This window comes from Hyposmocoma kahamanoa, unplaced genomic scaffold (assembly GCF_003589595.1).
Source record: "Hyposmocoma kahamanoa isolate Upper Pololo Valley unplaced genomic scaffold, ASM358959v1 78, whole genome shotgun sequence".
In the NCBI taxonomy this organism is placed as follows: domain Eukaryota; kingdom Metazoa; phylum Arthropoda; class Insecta; order Lepidoptera; family Cosmopterigidae; genus Hyposmocoma; species Hyposmocoma kahamanoa.
Window position 1 is genome coordinate 19,963,640 of NW_020653945.1, and position 22,851 is coordinate 19,986,490.

Below are 22,851 nucleotides of genomic sequence, written 5' to 3' on the forward strand. Positions count from 1 at the left end.
GTGGCTGTCGGTGATCGTCGGCTGTGTGAGGAATCGGTAAAATTACGTTCCGTTCCGTTGTTTGCTTTTACAAACAAACTCCAATAACAATGTCGTTACTTTTCATTTCAAATAGCGAACTTCACTGTTAATCCCCCGCCAAGTGGAACACACTTGTCACAAATTACCGCCAGAGGCGTCGCAAACACACGATTTTAAATTTAATTATCCAACTCTCATGTTGAAACGCCAACAAAATTTTAGTGATAATATTCGTTATGTATTCGTTAATGCACAAATGTTAATTAAACAGATAATTGGTTTTAAGTGTTCTAAGTTCTGTATTACGACTACACATTGCCTAAACTGTAGATACAGGTAAATCTCGACATAGTGGCACACTTCTTACCCCCAAGGTTGAGGCTACGTATAGTAACCCACCAGTGTGGCAAAGTCATAGCCGCTATGTTAACAGACATTTATGTAAGTTTTTAAATATCATTAGTTATTGGTATTTCGCGATTGCTACACGTTGAAAATACAACCATTTTGTTTTTGGATCTATGAGTCATTTGACTATGGGACCTGTAAAAGACTCGAAACGTTGGTTTGTTTGAAAAAAGTTGTATACGTAATTTTTTAAATTCATTTTTATATTATTTGAGTCACAGAGAGTACACACAATTAAAACACAAGTATTTTTTTACAGTAAGTCGTTTTAGTAGCACTAGAGCTCCTTGTGAAAGGGTTTGTCCAGGGAAGTACCTGCTTTATTGCTTGACGGCAAAAATGTAAAAAAGTGGCAACTTTACCCATTTCTGCCGCGTTCCGCAGCATTACTGCGTACCGGTTTAGAAGAGTATGGGTGCTGGTAAAGTTACAGGCACATGGGACTTGTCAACTTATGTCTCAGGATGACGGGCGCAGTAGCAGCGTCCATAAGATCTTTGCGATTAAAAGCTCTGAGTGGCACTGCAACCGTGATGGTGGCGTGTCACTTACCACCAGGTGGACGATTTGTTCATCCCGTTAGTTCGTATTATAAAAACTTACCCGTAACCACTAATTATCACAAAAACCTGGGAAGTGTTTGTGTGAAGTGAGTGTTATATTATTAACTGAAATAATAATATAATAAAATTTAGATCCGAATAATAAAACTTTCATTTCTAAATATTAACCACTCACATTCTAATCAATTCAGACTAGTCAATGACTAATCAATTCATGACAGTCATAGCTGGTTTAATTCATTTGTGGTGAGAGTACCAACCCAACATCTGTCGACCTTCATGAAAGATGAGTTTGGCCGAAGGGGGTCATGTACCGACGTTTCCGAGGCCGGCTATCGGACACCCACGTTGCGTCACACGTCGCAGACAATACGTGTAAATAATAATTAGTCAGTAGTGTTTTTATTGTATTATTATGTACGTTAGTCTTTAAGGTATGTATTTATGGGTCATTGTTACCTGAATGCAAATAAATAAATAAAATAAATAGCTGATTTGCTTAATGCTGCCTAAGATACATTTAAACATCATCATTGTCATCTTCGTCATCACCACTTCAGCCAAAAGACGTACACTACTGGATATAGGCCTTCGCCAAAGATTGCCACAACGACTGATGTTGGGATTTATTTTATAATATAAAGTGACGGGACGAAATGTCGTGCGCCTAATGGCAAGCGACACTCCAGAGCTCTAAATCGCTAAGATCTGAGAGGCACTGTCATTGTGCCCATGTGCATATGCGTATTTTTAAACATCTCACATGTAAAGGTTGTCATTTTGCAGATGGCGTGGTCTCATTACATGAAGAACTTAAAATACGGGCTGTAAACTTTAACTTTGGATATATGCTAAATTACGACAGTGTCTGCGTGCTAGGATAAATAAAAGAAAACTATAAACAGTAATCTTATAAACCGAAGTACAATACAATTAACATTTGACAATGGGAATATACGCTTTTAAACACTAAGATCATAAATTCGCAACAGTGGTGGCAAACGCCTTGAACGCCCCGCTAAACGCACCACTATTGCGAATGTGTGGCTTAATGGGTATTTCCACACGTACCTGTTTTTTTGGGAAAATAGGTAGATGTGAAAATACCTATTCGTTTTTAAATGTTAGTACAATGCCACGCGAAAGTTTAAAAGTGTACAATACAATTATATTTTATAACCCAATAAACTTTCTGAGTCACTGGGCCAGCGCTGACCTCAACGCGATATGAATGCGACCATCTGTTTCCTATAGAACGACCGCATATATTTTCGATCCGCAGACCATTTTTCTTTCATAGCCTGGGCGGATTCAATTTTATTTTACTACACCATAAGTGTCACAGACTACTTATGATACCGTCTCCTTAAGAGCCCTCATGCCAAAAAAGTTTTGAGTCACAAACAAATATATGCCTGAAGTTCGCGTGACATGCGACAGGAGATGTTGAATATTGCGCATTAAAAGTACCAAATTCGTTTTAGCGGAATTACTCTAAAACTAAAGGGATTAAAAAAAATCCGTGGTGACAGTTGTCGATCACGCATAAATATAATTAATTATCTAATTTTTTCCTAACAACCTGTAGCATTTCGAGGATAAATCGAAAAAATGTGAAAATTAGAGGTCATTTCGTGATTTTTTTCTATCGAGGAAACTTTATTGTTATATGTTTCTGATTAATGTCTATGCTTGAATATATCGTGTAGTTGCTCATACAATATTTTATTTTTAACTTTAAAGTGGATATACCCCTCTAAAATCAAATCGAAGATTAGGAATTTTTCCTCTGCTCCCTCTTAAAGTGAAACCCTCTGTTACTAATATTTGTTGAAGCAAAACTTATAAGTAAACCTCTTGCTTCAATATTTTATTGTAATTTATTTATCATCTTTCGTAGTAGTAGCGCTATAAGAATAGTAAGTAACCTAGAGCAAATTATGTTGCTCATACTACAGTCTAGTAGCATAGAGCTCCTTGTGACAGAGTTCATCCAGGAAAGTACTGCCACCTTACCTATTGCTGCCGCCAAGCAGTAATATCAGTATTACTGTGCTCCGGTTTGGAAGGGTGAGGATGCTGGTGAAATTACAGGCACATGGGACTTGTCAACTTATGTCTCAGGGTGATGGGGCCAGTGGCAATGTCCTTCAGACCTTTGCTATTTATAACTCTGAATGGCACTGCAACTGTCATGGATAGGCATGTTTATTGCTACCAGGTGCACGTCTTGTAAGTCTCGTCGCTTCATATCTATCATAAAAATCTCTGAAAGAGGAATAATTTACATGCTAACTACAAACTTATATTCGTTCTGAAAAATTACATACAAATCACATATGAGGTATTCACTCTAATTCATATGCAAACTACCTTATAATTACAAACACTCCTTGCCTTGTCTAGACTTATAGTTATCAGAGATCGCAAAATAAAAAATATAGAATAATCTCTCTAAAATACCGGAATGAAAACAAAATAGTTTAAAGTTTTTATTAACAATTTAAAACTTTTCTTTTCAATAAAGTAATTACTAGGTTCTATAACAAAAATGTAGAACAAATACAATACAATAGTTCCGGGATGTGTAGTAATACTTTTAATCGATCAATCAGTCAAATCTTTTGTTGTGTACGCACGTCTATAAGATCTTAAATAACATTGCTGTGTCAGTACATAATTGCCCTTCCTTGAAGATTATTGAACATGAAATGCACGCAACTAAAGTTTAATTTACAATGGTAATGAGTTCCACTACCGGAAACCGGCAAAAATACCGGTATTCAATCTTTCTGGAACGCTTGCAGCTGTTACTTCTTTCGACTACCATTATAGTAAGGCTTTCTGCTGCTGTGAAATTTACGGTCATCGAGTTAAAACTAATACTGTTAAAGCTCTATTGAGTACTAATATATTGTAATAAAACACAATTTTAATCCACTTACAGCTATAGTATCCTATCAAAAAAGAAAATAAAAAAAATTACTAATTATGCTGTACCATATCTTAGAATAACTCAAAGTAAAGGTAATCTCATGGTCCAATCCTGGTTGCAGATTGTACAATGTCTTTGAAAGTTTTGTTAGCATTCTCCAACAACTGGATGTAATTATGCAGACATGAACTCACGAAGATAGAAGAACTCGAAGATATGAACGCAATTATCTTCTGCGTATTTTGTTTCGTTCACGAGATAAGCAAACTAAACTACATAGTAAACGCCTTACACATATGCAAACAAATTGGCTAATTTGAAGTATAAGTTGATTTAATTATTTCAGCATAAAGTAAATCTGCAAGCAGAAAGATCCACTACTCTACGGAGTACAAATATTGTAGAAGCTGTGGTAGCCTAAAGACGGCTTCCCACGATCCGTGGCCCATCTCGCGACTCGCGCCGCGCGTTTCTAGAAAGCGCGCCCGCAATCGCCCGAGGTAGCCCGTGGTAGCCTTTTCGGATCCGCCGCCGGTCAGTAACTTCAAAAGCGCGCGGCTTATGCTCTCAATATATACTCGAATACACGCCACCACTCGCGTCGACCCGAGACCACCCGGATTCACCCGTTTCGGTTTAGGCCATAGTCCGCCGAGTGTTGCGGAACTACCACAACGCCTCGCCTGAGTGAAGACCCGTGCCCGGCAGTGGAACGTATAAGTGGGTTGATGATGAAAACATATTTTATACATTACCTTGATGTAATCATCTATTTTTATTTAACAATGTATGTAAGTAACAGCTGTGATTACAGTTATGTGACATCAAATTAAACAATTAATTTAGTCTTCTGCTTATTTAAGAGTTAGGCTCTGATCGGTGGAGTAACCATCAACCATCTCCGATCAGAGTCCTACAGCGTCCAAACTTTGATTTCCTGAAATATCACTGTAGCGGACAGTATTAATGGGTTAAAGGATGGGTGCTAACAACGAATGAGTAAGACCAAAGCAAATGTACTTATAGCTTATTACTTTAGCAGAAGACTACTAGCTATCAAAGCAAAACAGCAAACAAAAGTCTAGAAAAGGCGCCAAAAACAATCAACGTTTAAATTTAGAATTTAAATATAAAATTAAAACTTAGAGACTACAAAATATATACAAAAAGGATTTGTAGCGACTGCTGCGATTCGTTACAATCACGACATTAACCTTTTGCCCTGATCTGATCTAAATAACTTCGTCTCGGTCTTTCTGCCTCTCTTTCTTTCGATTTCCCCTTGTATAATATAGATAAAGTGTTAGCGGCCCCATCTACCGACACCGTCCCTACAACTATGGCAGGCCGTTCAAACAGTGTAATTAAATACATCACCCTGCCATTAGATGGCGTTGCTTTGTAAATAATATGGGTGACGACTAGGTTTCGTTATTTATGATTGTTAATAATTAATATTGATCGATGAATATAGTAAATATAATAATGTTGTAACGATAATAGTAATTAGCATAATAATCGTAAAGATAATAGTAACAACAATAATTGTAAAATTGTAACACTGTTTAGTTTAAGGGAAAGGGTTGATTTGATTGTCTATATAAGAGGTGCTCTGTCTTTAGTGTAGGAATATTTTTTCACTGTCTGCGCTTATTTGAATAAAAGCCGTTACGCTGCCCGTCCGACTCTTAATTTTCGCCACTCCTACAATAAACTAGATAAAACGCTTAAGTATTCCCACAAGCACGCACAAACATATAAAATAAGTACCAAATTAAAAAAAAGAAACAAAACAGAAATGAAGAGTCCAGGGGAAAAATGATCAAAGTCACTTTTAGGAAAATATAATTTTTAATTTATTGTTCAATGATAGTGAAAAAAAGATGCGAAAATAAAGGCAATGTTGACGTAATGTGTGTTACCCTATGTAATCCATTTTACCTAAAAACCCTTTATAAATCTTATTTAACCTTTCTATTACTTAGTCTGGCGTATTTTATGTCTAAAACTAAAAGTTAATTTTTCTGGATACTGAACTAAGGTTAATGAAAACGATAATAAGTTAGCCTTTTCCTTTTTGGCAAAATATGTTCAACGTTTAACGAATTATATGGCGATATTAACTCAAATTATGATTTTAGGTTGATCGTTCTTTCACTGGTCTCCTCAAATTAAAATTGATAGTGAAAACAAACAAACAACAAAAAAAACTACGTTATATAAATATATATTTTAAACATAGCAAACAGTTTGTACCTAGATAAATGACTTTACGAAATGACTATGACTTGTGTGTGCTGCACCAAGCCAAAAGGTCCTAGCTCAGTGCGAGTTTTGCCAAAAAAGTAAAGCACTGTTATTACCTTTGGGACAGCACGATGCGATACATCAACATCAAAATAAAAATAAGACAACATGTAGTGTGTATAGTGTGTGATACTTGTAAGACAACTGTCGTAACGTATCTGATGCCAGATTTACTTAGTAGTGGTGAAATAAAAAATAAAAACAAAAATAAATGTTTACAAAAACAAATACAACAGCCAAACAGATCAATTAAATCTTCAACCATCCATCAGCTCGCAAAACCTTAAACAAAGATAACAAATAGTCCATCATTTGTCACCGAACACGTCACATTTAGGAACAAACGTCACGATCACATTCAACTGTGACACAACGCTCGTTATCTACTAAAGTGGGGTTTTTGTCAGCTACCAATAGTATGTTGTTATTTCTTTTTACAAAAGAAAAATGTGCGCATTTGACCTCCATCTTACCTGATGGAAAGTGACCATGAGACCGACGATAGAGCATGCACACCTTAAATCTATTTATTTTCTGTAGTTAGGGCAGCTTCTTTCTTTTATTTTTTTTTCCATCCTATAAAGTCTGATGTGATCGATCGACAATGTCTGTTTATGACAGATGTCATAGCGAGCTTCCCGCGTCTTTCTTGTGCCCAGCGGCGGTCCGTACGTTCCACACTAAATATTTATTGACATTGTATAGAAATACAAACACAAATCTCATTGTCAATCGTAAACTGATATAATTTGAAAAGTAATTCTTGAAAAATTGACAAAACAAATAAACGAAAATAACGTCCGTGACACGCCATTATCACGTGTATACGCCATTTGATTGATTTGACAAAATTTGACGTAGTTCTATTTATTTCATAAGTTTTTCTTTTATTTGTCAGCCCCAAAGCTGTTATTTTTCCAATTACGTTACTTTGTTACAATGGGTGCGAAATGCGTAGCGAAGTACATTTAGAACATGATATACTGCCTTCTTCTCTGCTCTGTGGATTCAGATATACATCGTGACAAAAAAGAAAAACGTAGCGCAATTCCATTGAATTGGCCCGGAACGTCACTCGTGTACCAATTTTTCATCGTCAGGTGGTGCTGTCGTGAATTTCTAAGTACGAGTTATTATTATATTTGTACTTGTTTCGATATCCTCATTTTTTATTGCATGATATTTTATAATTTTTATTGGACTTTTGACCATTTAACGTTATAATTATAAGTTGCTGATAGAGTTGAGCTCATATACTTCCTCTGTCCTAATTAAAATAGGGAAATAGTAAAGGTTCCGAACTAAGGCGAATTATACGCGCACGACTTGTTCGTCCCGTATAACTCAAGTATAAAAAAAGCAAGCTGCGTTAAAATGAGTTACTAAAAAATAAGCACAGAATATACCGACAAAATTAATCATATTTAGTAAACTATCAAGAATTTGTTCAATTCTACGAAAAAGTGTACTTCAGAATAATAACTATTGCGTTGTATTGTACCAATTTCTAAAATGACGCCACAATGTAAAAACAAGTGACAGTCAGATGAAACAAACTGTATTCTACATATTTTTTTTATTAATAGTTTTGGTTTGGATACAAGTCCTTTGAGCCATGTCTTCGTTTAATTATCGGGATCCTCAGAAATATTTGCTATTTTAGTTCTAAATTCTAATACATTATGTTTTCACTATCTCTCAAATAACTTAGGTCACTTATTTGGGTTTATTAAATAGTCTTTTAAGCGGCACGAGTCAATATTTATGTTCTACTTTCACTTAAATCACATTATTTTCTATCACTTTGAACAATAACTTTGAATTCGTAATTAGTGGAATTTTCAGGATAAAGTCTTCTGTAATTTGGTATAAAATACGGAATATAGTTCTAACTTTCTTCGTCACTATTTCTTTCTTCATTTTTTCTTCATAATATACTTAAAATAAAAATAATCTTTGTAAAAACTGTACTCGTAACTTCAAAAACCCGCCATTTTTTTCTCTGTATTCTACAGCCAAAGAGTTCCATTTTCAAATGTTGTAATTACTTTTTAAATATTGTTTATTAAGTGGCCAGTTCCGGAAACTTATAGTGCTCACTATGTATTATCAAGTGACGGGACGAAGAAGTGGTGCGCTTGAATGTAAGCTACACGCCTGTCCATAGCAGTTGCAGTGCCACTCAGAGCTTTCAATCGCAAAGATCTGAGGTGCACTGCCACTGCGCCCGTCACCCTGGGACATAAGTTGACAAGCCTCATGTGCCTGTATTTTCACCAGCACCCTTACCCTTCAAAACCGGAACACAGTAATGCTAACATTACAGCTTGGCGGCAGATATAGGTAAGCTGGCAGTACTTCCCTGGACGAACTCTTTCACAAGGAGCTCTACTGCTACCAAAAGACACACTAATAAGCATAAATCTAACTATATATTAAATGTATGACAGCGATACCATTTGACACGCCAAGACGCAACACGCCATACAAATATAAATACGACTTTATTCATATGATCACGTAATCGCCCAGTGTACATTATAATGAAAATATTAAGCCCTATATATTCTGTATAATCATAGATTATGTAGAAAAATATGACTTTCATACAAAACTGAGGGTAAACTTGATTTATACATTGAGCATTTAGCGCTTTTACAATGTAATTTGCTGAGTCTTAGTAGGTTAAGGGTAGGAGCCAGTGCATCACAGGCATAGAGAACTATACAAACTTATATTTCACGACTAATACGCATTTACAATAATATTAATGATTCAACAGTACTTTTATCGTTATATATACAAAACCTGTAAATGGTTTTTGAACTTTATGGCATACTTGAACATCTAGTAGTACACGTCCATTCAGGAAAAGAATGCAAATTATAATTTATACAAAATGCACAAATACTTTGTTCGTAAGCTGCAATTTTAATAGAGAGTTTGTTAGTTATATAATGGCTATGTGTGGCCAACTGTACACTCTCCTGCGAGGAAATATATAAATATTATATTATAAAATAGAATAGAATTTTTTTATTTCAGGTCTATACCCATATAAATTGTTAGTAACATTTTCACTTACTACCTACTGTTAATATTTTATACATCAGTACAGCACAAAAACTATTTATTTAATATATTTGCCCAATCCAATACATTAGGACAATCTAACCTGTCTGCACACGTTATGATAATACATTACTGAGTTTGTGGACAAGCGAACCTAGAAGTTTTACTCTGAAACGAAATTCGAAATAAAAAATTATAAACAAATTATTAGATGTCGCCATTGTCGCATTACGTTTTTGGTCAATTTAGATTATGGCTCGACGGAAAATTTAATAAACCGAGAATTAGTAATATAGACTAAATTATTTGCTATATAGTAATTTTATATAAAAAAACATACACATTTCATTACAAAAATCTCATCACACACACACACAATACACACACGCACGCACGCTCATACATATACCATCACGCACGCGCATACACATTCCCACACACACGCCCACGCGCGCACTTGCACACATGCACATACACACACACACACACACACACACACATATACGCGCGCGCCACCTTTTATTATTATTATTTTCTTTGTTCAATTTGCATATGGTTTTAGTTATACGTATTTATCTTTTTTTTCTCTTTTACGTTGTTATTATATTTTACTTTTCAATTATTTTTTTCTGTTTGTTTACAACGTAATACAATAAACTTTGTTGTAACTCTTTTTGTAGTAAGATTGTTAATTAAGACACGGAGGAACACTGGCTCTCATGTCATAGGCTATCCTACTTTGAGAGTCAGGGAATATATCTGTAATGTTCTAACCTCATCCTAGATTTAATGTTTTTACTGTGAAGTAACGCTTGGAAATAAACATTATTATTATTATTAAATCTTTATGTAGAAGTACTACACATAACACCTATACGAAGATAGCATTTTCCTTCTTTCTACATGTAGATAGCAAAGGAGAGAAATTTTCTGCCTACTAATTTGCTCCCTGATACATAGGTACAACTCCAGTATTTTCACGGTTAGGCGATTAACACACTGCACCGCGCCCCGCGCGCGGTGGCGGAGAGGCAGATCTGCGTCAACGCGCGGTTTGATCGTCGCGGGGGCAGCGGTCTAGCGGCTACGCGCCACATAAAGTACTCGCTTCGTTGTTGGTCGCCGCCGTAGTGATTGTACATGTAGCTGAGATCCTTCTTTGACAAGAATGGTTAATAATACAGAACTCATTCAGGACGCTGCAGTTATACTGTCGATTTGGTTTTTGTTTACTCAAAGAAAAAAGACACCGAAGATATTGGATACATCCCTTTTTACGAACCAGATCGATAACTAGATAATTTTAACTTCAATACAAAGATTTAAGAAAATATCAAGATAAATTTGGTTGATTTTTAATAGCAAATATAAATTTATCGACGTCGAGACCTATTGTAGAAAACTGAACATGTCCTTAAGCTTTAAAATATTCGCGGTAGTTCGGAGCGCAGTGTGCCATACCGTACGGCGAACCGCAGTCGCCGCGGCCCTCCCGCGCGGAGAAGCGTTTTCAGTGTGTTACTTGTGTACAACGTTAACGTTAACCTTACTTGTGTACGACGTATAAACGGAGGTACTTGAGTACAATGTTAAAAAACGCATTTCCGCGCTCCGTTGCGGGGCGCGGTGCAGTGTGATAATCGCCTTAGAGTGCACCTGTATAAGTACAGGTGTGTTCCATTTTCAACTACATCGTTAATTACCATCAGAAATTGTGGTCAAATGTTTACCTTAGGGCCAATGCAAATCGGCAGACGACGGGTGAGAGCATCGATAGAAGAGAATTTTATGTTCGTCAACGCACGCTGATGAGGGATATTCGATACCGCGACTGTCCGTCAACGTACCGGAGAGTCCGTTTAAATGTCGCGGTACCCGCCGACATACCGCCGGTCGCTTGCACCCCTGCATGTGTTACCCCTCTTTCCCGCTTGCCGCTACACTGGCGAATTCTGGCAGACTCGAGCGCATACCGAAGAATTCCGGCACATACCAAAGCCAATTAATAATTTATTCCATAGGTAAAAAATACACCTTGAAACGTCATTATGATGCGACTTCCCGGAGAAAAGCGAGCAAGAAACTCTTGGGATTGCTATTTTCAAATTTGTATGGAACCTATAGTCATACCGTCTTTCCATATATCTTTCTATAACATGTAGTCTTCAATCTTGTAATTTGACTATTCAATTAAAATATTTTTGATGTGGGTTTCAAATTTAGGTAATGATAATCTTAATATATGCTCCGGAATCGTATTGTAAAAACGTATACAGTTCCCCATAAAAGAATCGTTTCCGTTAGTTTACCGGTGAATCCTGTCGCATGCCAGTGGATTCCGTTGCTCTAGCGTGGTTTTCGGTCTCAAAGCATTGAAATTTATACCTTATTGAAATGGAAATAGCATAACATATACATTGATAAATTTATTGTTCTCTGTATTCCTGTCCGCCGGTTTATGCTGGCACTTATAGGCTTATAAAAAAAGGTTATTTTAACAAAACACGGACTCTTATTTGTGTAAAATTAGGATTGCTCAGTATGTTGTCTTTAAAATTGTAATTTCGCCACGTGAATATAAGATTCTAATTTATTACCCAACAACTATATACAGACTTTGTTCCATAATAATTGTTCCAGTATAATCGACCCAGATCTAATATGAAACATGTGTTTTTTTTGCGATTACAGAGGTTTCACCATTGTCCAAGCTATTTGGTTTCCTATGTCCACTGGTTGTGGTGGGTAAGGTGGGGAGAAGCATCACTGGCCTCCCTGTAACAACTGCCCTGAGAGAGGTCGAAGACAGAACCAGATGAGAGAAAATCGTCTATGATACGTCTCGAAAACCATTCGGGGACACGACCTTCAGCACGACTAAGAAGGACACTTAAAAGGGCGACAGCTGATAAATTAGAAGCATATGTACAATATATGCGTAGCGCAAACTAATGCGTTAATTTGAATCCGAAACATCCAATTGTGGTATTTACACAAATCACATAATCGGTTTGTGCATTTAACGCACATGTCTGTGGTATTTGGTTACCACAGCTATGTTTAAGCCTCATCGAAACACAGTGTATTATTATGTACTTCGATTACACACCAGTAATGTCACGTCTGACCAATGTCATACAGTTTAGGATTACTCTGTGTTGCTGTTGAACACTATATTGTACTATATCAAATGTCACCAGATCACGTATACACAGAGATGCTCAATATTAAAGTTGTTTGGTTTCAAGTTCTAAAGCATGTCTATATATAGAGTACAAATTTCATATTCTATTTTCTACTTATATCTAGGTCTCTTGGTAGCGCCCTAAGTTGATATTATGCCATATTTGTAATATATAGCGTATAGAGATATGTCACTCCAGACATTCCTTAAGTGCTTTGGAGGTCTATCGATTGTCTCTATTTAGCAACTTCAGACAATTAACACAACGTTTTGTGAACACCAGTGCCGTAGCATGGCAGTTATATGTGTGATAAACCTCCCCGTAATAATATTTATTTCAGTTGATAAAGCTACTTTAGCTTATTTGGTAATGAACAATTGTTATACGTTTTGACGAACAAGGACAACGAGATGATAATTGCGTATATAGCTATCTACGTCGCCGCGAAATTGATGAAACAAAAAATAGCGGGTTTTTGAAGTTTCTATTTTTACATATTTTCATATATTTTCTATTATATTTATAGTAGTTATTATTTACGTATTTTTAATTACTCTAATGGATTAACTGTATTAAAAATGTTCTCCTCATCTTTTTCCAATAATTTATATATATATCAATTTGTTTGTTCTTATTATTTCTTTTCATCTCGTTTGTAGCGCTCAATTTTTACGTTGATAAAATTACTGTACAGAACTGTCAAAATGTTTTAAAATCAGCTGTGACCTAGCAGCCATGTTTGGCACCGTGTTAATCTTTTGCAGTTATTGGTCGAGCCGCTTGCGATGATATACAAATGTGACATCACCGTGCTCGCAATATTAGCTATTGTTGTAAAAATTTTAAATGCCCATTTAACACTCGAATTTGAAGGTTAAATGTGGATATAACAGCTTTATCGAAACTAGTGTGTTATATTATCGATACTACTACGGGATATGTATTTAAAAAAAAAAAAATATGTTATTGTTTGAACTGTCTCCATGGCCGAACGGTTACCACGCTGATCTGCCACACCGGGTTTGATTCCCGGGTCAGGAGAAATACTTATATGGCTCTCATTTATTTCTCTCGTGAGTGTAATTTGCGGTAGTCTACGTGTCATGTAGTGTATGTTTCCCCAGTGCGGGGCTATGTGTGTGTGTGTGTGTGTGTGTGTGTGTGTGTGTGTGTGTGTGTGTGTGTGTGTGTGTGTGTTTGTAACAATATTGAGCAAACAAGTAAAAATATTATTATTACTAATCCCGCCCGCAAGGACAATGGCCACTCTGTTAGGGCTTCTCGTATCACACGATGACCTTAGGGGCTTCGGTTTCGATGTCTTTTGGGATCATAAATATAGCCCCTGACTCGGAACGGCTTCTACTGTGAATTACGGCCACGCACTCTCTAAGGATTTGTATGAATGCGAGTTGTAGATGGTAGATTTATTCTGTTTAACTGTACCGGCACGTTATCATGGCCGTTTTAACAGATTACAATAGTGAGGCAAATCTCAATTCATTATCGAAAAAAGTATAATCAAATGCGAGTCGCATCTATAACTTTATATACTTAGAATAATAACGCATAGAAACCTAGCCCGCACACGCTAAGTGAGGCAAGTTAGAGGGTTCCAAACGCGTCCCAGGAGCGCGCGGGCTGTTAGTGCTCAAGGTCATATTGCACCGCGAACAGCTCCAAAATTTTTTGCTAAAAATGACGAAATGTGCGGTAAATGGGTGTAAAAATACAACAGACAAACATAAAATAGACACTAACATCGCATTCCACAAGTAAGTAATGCGTTTCAACTCATATTTTTATGTAAATATTCACTAAAACAGAAAAATAATTTCGCGGCAACAAGATACGAAAGTGTTGCAAAGTAACGAATTTTTTTTCTCCCCATTTTGCTATTCTGTATCAAAATAATTATATTACGTAAATTTTAGTGGTGCCTGTAATTTAGATTTATTTGCGCATCTTGAACTAATATTTACTTTAATAAACATTAAATGTTTTCGTTAACTCCTGTAAGTGATTGGGACACTTAATTATTTTATAATACTTTTAACGGCTCTGCGTTCATGCTTTATTGAATAATTATTTATTTTAATTTTATTTCAATTGGAGCACATATTGCAACAAATTTACAGTACTTATATATTTGTTTCTACTATAGTGTTGGCACCACCAGTACAACTTTGATAGCTTATTATATGTCTTTCTTTTCGTAACTCAAGCGAAATATTTTATATTAAAATATTTTATTTTCTTAAAAGGGGAGCATTCTTAAGCGATTTTTTAATCTATTTTAACAGTTATTTTCTTTAATGTTTGCTTATGGCATTTTCGGTTTTAGGTTTCTAATATGGCACTTATTTCTAAATCCAAGATGCGGGCGCGATTTTTCGAACAATGGCAAGTTGGGTATCGTTTTCGAGATGTTTGGGAATGTTCAATACAAATATGGCACTCATTTCTAAATCCAAGATGGCAAACACGACAGTTCAAACAAAAGCAATATTCGTAATGAGCACCCCCAAATACCTCGAAAACGATACCCAACTTGCCATTATTTGAAAAATCGTGCCCGCCATCTTGGATTTACAAATAGTGCCATATTCACATTGAGCATCCCCAAATACCTCGAAAATGATACCCACATAGCATTTTTTTGAAAAAATCGTGCCCGCCATCTTGATTTAGAAATGAGTGCCACATTCGTAATGAGCACCCCCAAGTACCTCGAAAATGATACCCATATTGCATTTATTTGAAAACTCGTGTCCGCCATCTTGGATTTAGAAATGAGTGCCATATTCGTAGTGAGCATCCCCAAATACCTCGAAAATGATACCCATATTGCATTTTTTTGAAAAAATCGTGCCCGCCATCTTGGATTTAGAAATGAGTGCCATATTCGTAATGAGCACCCCCAAGTACCTCGAAAATGATACCCATATTGCATTTTTTTGAAAAATCGTGCCCGCCATCTTGGATGTAGAAATGAGTGCCATATTCGTAATGAGCACCCCCAAGTACCTCGAAAATGATACCCATATTGCATTTATTTCAAAACTCGTGTCCGCCATCTTGGATTTAGAAATGAGTGCCATATTCGTAATGAGCATCCCCAAATACCTCGAAAAGGATACCCATATAGCATATTTTGAAAAATCGTGTCCGCCATCTTGGATTTACAAATAAGTGCTATATTCGTTTTTCATCGACAAAACCGAGCACATCTGTAGGCACCTGATCGACAATGTCGGGCAAATCTGTAGGCACCTTTAACTTAATGATGAGTTAAGCAAGATACAATTTCCCCACTTTTGAGGGAAATGTTATTCCATGGCATCATTATTTGTATATTTGTGTGCGTGCCGACGAGCGTAGTTACAAGTTGCTTACGCCTACATGAATTTGGTTTTTGCCTCACTTGTGACAGTTCGTTTGATATGAAACTATCATTCTATGCGTTATTATTCTAAGTTTATATATATATATATATATATATATATATAACTAGTATTGCAAGGGTTAGCTGATTGAAAAGTTTTAATAAAACGAAAATAAAATTTTTTACTTAATTTATCGTTAATTCGAAACTGCTTCGTTTTGTATTGAGCTTTGACGCGAGTTTGCCGGAGGTAAAAGTTGTGCTGGCCAGCGATCCTATGAGTGACGATCGTATTAGATTTCATTTAAAAAAATTTCGAATTTCGAGAAACAAATGCTGAGTTGTGGCGTAAAATTATAATTATATATTCCTTAAATTTTATTGCACTATTGACTACAATGTACAGTAATTAGTTCCTTCAACGTAGTTATGAATCAATACGAAACTTGGTTAGTGGACAAACGTCAAAACGGCCATCATAGCGTGGCGTTATTATAGATGATAGTTTAAAAGGTCTGTGCATGTGTAATAAACAGTTTTCTTTCTTTCTTTCTTTCTTTCTGTCTTAAAAATATATTATTACACAACATAGATCATAATAATGACACCAAAACTATGTTGGCAATTGTATCTAAATCAAATTATTTGCGCTCTAACAACTTCCACATAGGTGTACTGTCTAACCTGTTTGTAATATATGTAATAAAATTGTTTCAAACACAAACTTTATCTCAAACTAAAGAATTTCCTGTATTTTTTTTATAATATCATGTGACGGGACGAACAAGTCGTGCCCCCGATGGTAAGCTACACGCATGTCCATAACAGTTGCAGTGTGACTTAGAACCTTAAATAGTAAAGATCTGAGGGGCAGTGCCACTGCGCCCGTCACTCTGAGACATAAATTGACAAGTTCCGTGTGCCTGTAATTTCACCGGCATCCTTACCTTTCAAAACCGGAGCATAGTAATATTGATTTTACTGCTCGGCAGAAATAGATAAGGTAGCAGTACTTCACTGGACGAATTCTTTCACAAGGGGCTACTGCCACTAGACTGCATTATGAGTACTAGACCAACAGAATTCCTGGGGTACTTACTATCCCTAACACCCAGACGAGACGAGATCCCGGGTTCCGTTGCCTGTAGGGTTGGTCTGTATTATGGATAGCGTCTCAGAGCGAATTTCTTTGGTCTGGTACTCATTGTGAGAATGATAATTGAGGGGAGGATGGGAGGGAAAATAAAGAGAGGAAGATCAAGAATGGCGTATAGTGAACAAACAAAAAAGAAGATCGAAACGAACAGCTCTTGAGAGGTCAAAGAACTGGCTGTGAACCGTGAGGAGTGGAGGAAGGTACACCGTCAAGAGTCTGGCTCTTAAATAAGATGATGATGATGGTACTCATAACATAGGGAATTTCCTAGTTTAAAACAAGGAAGACTTCATTGGAAAAAAACGGTCACGAAGAACATTCTCAGATCAAATATGAGATGAGAGTGTTCTTAAAAAGGCTGAAGTGCGTAGTGAGAATAATAAGAGCCTATACGAAAATATTGATTAATGTAAGCATTGAGGTTAATTCGGATAGTGCTAAGTGGGGATCGATATTCTCTACCTACCACAATAAGAACCAACGGGCTTAAGTATAAGTAAGCAATTGGTGTAGTTTTTTGGCTCATTTTTATCGATATTAAGCTATATTACCGATAAAATTAGATATCAAGGAATTACTATTATTAGGAGATTAGTTGTCGCCGGGTATTTATGTCATATTCATGGTATTATGTCATATTCATTATATTAACACGCTCCGTGTACGATGCAAGATTGGTGGAAGTATTTTACTTATAATCCGGATTTTTACATTATGATTGAATATCAAAATTAGTTGTCAAAAACACGAAATAAATTTCAAAAACATTGATTACAATTTACACATGAATTCACTTGGATGGTCATAAAATTTATCCAATCCCGAGGCAATTAGGCAATCATTATGACATAGGTGTTTTGCCGTTGCTCTGAATTCGAGTTGAAATAAAATATGAATGGTTTGAAATCGGAATGTACATCCAGCTTTAATTAATCGGTACACAATGAACGTAATGGCTTTCGCTGTTAGAGGGATAATAAATGTGATTTATAGGTTATTTCAAAATCGAGGTAACTCTTTGTTGGCTAACAACGAAATACTTTTTTGTTAGCTTGTGGTAACATAGTGCTTTGCCCATGACTTGTAAAACTTAAGGGAAAAGTGTTGGAAAACTCACAGTTGTATTATTTTGGATCTGTTTTATTTCTCCGTATGAGAAAAAATTAGAAGCAGTAGAGCTTCTTGTGAAAGAGTCCGTCCAGGGAAGTACTGCCACCTTACCTATTTCTGCCGCCAAGTTCGGGTTTGGAAGAGTAATGGCGCTGGTGAAATTACTGGGACATGTGACTTGTCAACTTATGTCTTAGGGTGGCGGGCACAGTGGCAGTGTCCCTAAGATGTTTGCAATTTAAAGCTCTGAGAGGCACTGCAACTGTTATGGATAGGCGTGTCGCTTACCACCAGGAGCACGACTTGTTCGCCCCGTCATTATCGTCGGTGTTTAAGTAATAATAATAATAACGCACACACTTAACATAGCCCCGCACTACTAGACATAGACAACCACAAATTACACCCAAATTCACGACAAGAGAAATAAATGTAGGTCATACAAATATTTCTCCCGGCCCGGGAATCGATTCTGGGACCTTTCCATGGCAGTCCGGCATGGCAGTCCAGGGAAGGACTGCCACCTTACCTATTTCTGCCGCCAAGCAGTAATGTGAGCATTTTTGCTTTCCAGTTTTGAAGGGCGCTGGTTTTTAATTATGTTTTTTAGAAAATATGTGTGTATTGACCACCATCTCATCTCGTGGGAAATGACGATGAGGTCGGTATGGACCATGCACACCTAAATAATGCCTATTCACTCACGCCCTGAATAGGCCTAAGTTATAGCATTCAGGGAATAAGTCTGCAGGCAGGGAATTCCGCTCCGTAGTCGTTCGCCATATAAATATGGAAGAGTTACATGAGATTTATCTGAATTTGAGGCAAACAAACACAACAATTAACATGTCTACAATTTGATGTCAATTGTTATAAACCGCGCGACAGTTTCGTTTATATAATTATGGCGCGTGCGAGACGATTCGCGCTAAGTAACGCGAGTTCACCGCTAGATTGTGCGACCGTACACGATTCAAGCCGCGCTGCTAGGTTTGTATGAAGTTATCGTACTTGTCTTATTATATTATAGTAAAACTACTTTAATTTAGACTATCACGATTTTCACACATTATTTGATTTTTAATTCGGGACTTAATCACGTATAAAACATATTTTAATTACCTCGACGTTTCGGAGGTGTTGCAACGTCTATGGTCTCGAAGAGACTGAAGAGGCGGGTGTCAGCATTTTCTGGCTGTGCGAGTTTTTCTAACTACCCGCACTTGATCTTCATTAGTTATTTGTGCATTAGGGTTCTCACTAGATCGACACACAACATAAATAGTAAAACTAACATGTGCAGCAATTAGAGGAAGTGAGAAAATCGTCAACAAAAAAAAATTTAAAAGAACTAACGCAACTCGTTTTAGAAACTCAAAATATAATAACAATTAATCTTAGTCGTAACCGTGACGTCGCAGTTACTAACTTTGGAGGTCGTTCGTTTAAGTGAAAGCTGTAATGCTTGATAAAATAAAAATGAGTACAACTTAGCTCTAAACCATCGCTGTGAAACCATAGAGTTGTTGAAATCAAATTGATCCCTTGGTATAATAACGCTACATGTGATGATACGTCAAAAGTGCTTTTACCATATGAAAGTCATGAAAATAATTGATGCAGCTGTATAACTCAGCAATAGTCCCCTTTACACACTCACTCTATCGCGCGTGATAAAAAGCGTACAGATTGCACGCTGGAAAGCCTACACGCGCAATCGCGCGCGATTCCCTGTTTGAAATTTTTAAAGGTAACGTTCTTTCTCGCGCGATTGCCTGTGTTCGTTTTTATTACAAAGGAAGAGCATCCGTGTAAAGGGCAACGGTCATTACCTTTTCCTTCCAACGTCTCCATACTCGCACTCAATCGCACACCATTGCTGTATGCCGCGCGATAAAGTGTCTGTGTAAAGCCCGCTATTGTCATAGCGTTCAAATTAATTTCACAATATCCTATTTTTACGTATCTTGTTTCATTTCTGGATGTCATTAAATTTTATTACATTTTCCATCACTCAAGACAAAAGGTAATATATAGAAATTTGCACAGATGTATCACAATACATCTGAAAATATTAGTAACATCGTCATAACGATGTTACTAATATTTTAAGATCCGTATCAGACTAAATTATATCACACTTTAGGACTACTTGTGAAATAATTGAAGAGGTATATAAGTATTCTTTATTTTGTATGGAACCGGGCATCTACCAATATTTGATCGAGATTGTAAATTGTGTCGTGACGTCATTTACTAATGGTCCGAAATTTGCTGCATAAGTGTTATGCGGTTTATTGCATTGTAAGTATATTAGTATAAATAAATACAGGATCGGCACCCTTATTGCTAAGTAGCAATTTCAAAAGGGTGCAACCAAAGAATACCTACCAATAAGTCAACAAAATAATCAAAATGTAGTCTTTTTAAACTCCAGGGGTTGCTCGTTGTAATTTTTTTTATAATATTACGTGACTGGACGAACAAGTCGTGAACCTGATGGAAAGCTAGACGCTTCTCCTTAACATGCCTGCAAGACCCATTACAGTGTTTTCTAATTTCATAACAAGAATCTTTCGGCTGTTATCAAAGCAATATAAATTTATTTGTTTTCCAATATTATACCTTGTTTTGTAAGATAAATTATAATGGCAAAATAGAATTCTTTAGTCTTTATGTACAAAGTAAGTTAAACGCACCTTTTATGTTGGTAACCTGAAGATTTACAAAAGAAATACGAAAAATATTTTGTTCAGCATATTCTCAACATATTCTCTTTGATATTACAGTAAGATATTGGCTTGACACTGTAGTATAAACACACGGCATAGCTACCTTATTATTTACTAGCTAGTGATGTCCATTTTACGTGTATTTTATGTAAATTGCAATTTGTAAAAAATACCCGCATCAAATGGGCAATGTAAAAAAGGCATGATTAATCACTTTTCCCAGCCACTATGAATTATGACCACCCTGTCTTGGTTAAAATAATAAAAATCATTGGTTAAAAATAAGTGATTAGGTTAAGTTATTGCCCACAAGAAGTAGAGCATTATTGATCCTGCTCGGTCCAAGTAATAAATTCAAAACTCCTTAGCAACGACACGGGCAGTCGGGCATTGCTAATACGGATCGGCCAGTAATACATTTATCAACGTGATAAAAATGTTTTATATATGTAAATTAAATTATTTTATTAATTTTTTTAAATGGTGGGTAAAAACAGAACAGCGAACACTAACAATACCAAAATCATTAAAGACACAGTGTGTCTCTAGGTCGCGTGTGGTATTAATAATGCTCCATTAATCAAATCATTTACGTATTGTTTTCTTGTTATGTTTCTTTTAGACGTCGGCTGTAAATGACCCGAAACTCTGGTTACATTGGAAATATAAATATACGCGATGCAGATCCGATAAAAATAGTTTTATATCCATTGTGAAATAATTGCGAAAACTTAAGAACTCGATTTACTCTCTATCATGAAGAAAGCCGTAATTAGTGTACCTGCCTAATGCTTAATCCATCTTAAGTCCCATGGGCGCAACGCATTTGCAAAGAAGTTACCCTCCTTCCAGCAAATTTCTAAAGTCGGCGAATATTAACTTCCATGCTCCGTCGGACAAATTTTTTTTGTGAATTTTGAAAGATGATTCGGTAGATGAGGATGGGTGGGTTGGTTCGAATTCTTGTTGAAAAAATCCTCAAAATAACGCAGTGTTTATTCAAAACACTTATATTATTTTTTTATTTCAGGTCTAATTTGAAAATAAACAATAGTCGACTGTCATTTATTTTTCTTTCATTTGTTTTAATTGCTTAGGCTTGATTCATATCGCGTAGACGCTACGCCACGCGGCGCGGGCTGCATTCAAGCGTGCAATGCAACATAAACTTTATCTAGAACAAAATAAGGCAACATTTCATTAAACAAGCAAATGAAAACGAAGGTGCAGTAAGCGACGGCAGACTGCAGAGAGCTGCGGTAGGCGCACTTTATAAAATGCAATATACTATAGAACATATTCTCCACAAAATAAAGTATACATTTCTTCAAACAAAAGAGAAAAGCCGCGCTGCGTCGCTTACGGTAGGTTACGGTTGGCGACGTCGCTAACCGTCGGCGTATTGTTCCGCCTTCAACAATGCAAAGTGTAACTTAGGTTTTCAACAATAAGGTATATTTCTTTGAAAGGCATATTACGTGATAGATGCAATGTAGTATAGAATTTCATATTTACTAAACAAAGTCGATATTTATTTGAAAGCAAAGCAAAAAGCAGCGCTGCGTTGCGTCGTCGTATACCGTCGTATACCGTCGCAGCGCGGCTTTTCTCTTTTGATAGAAGCAATATATACTTTATTCGGTAGACAATATGTTATATATTATAATGCATAGTAGAAAGTGAGCCTGGCGCAGCTCGACGTCTCCCGCGGCCGCTTGCTGCCGCCTTGCTTTGCGAACACTAAGTGGTCGTTTTTAAGCAATTTGTAGATTATACATGCATTGCAATAATATTGCAAGGATGAGAAAGTCCTGGGTTTCATTACCGATAGAATCAATTTCGGAAATGTACTTTTCTAAAGTGTTTTTGGCCTAGGTGTTCTGTAGCTCTTGGTGGGGTCAGGCGAACTTTGTAGCTCTTGGTTCCGGGTTTGACACCCGGTAGAACAAATTTTGAAAATGAACTTTTTCTAAAGTG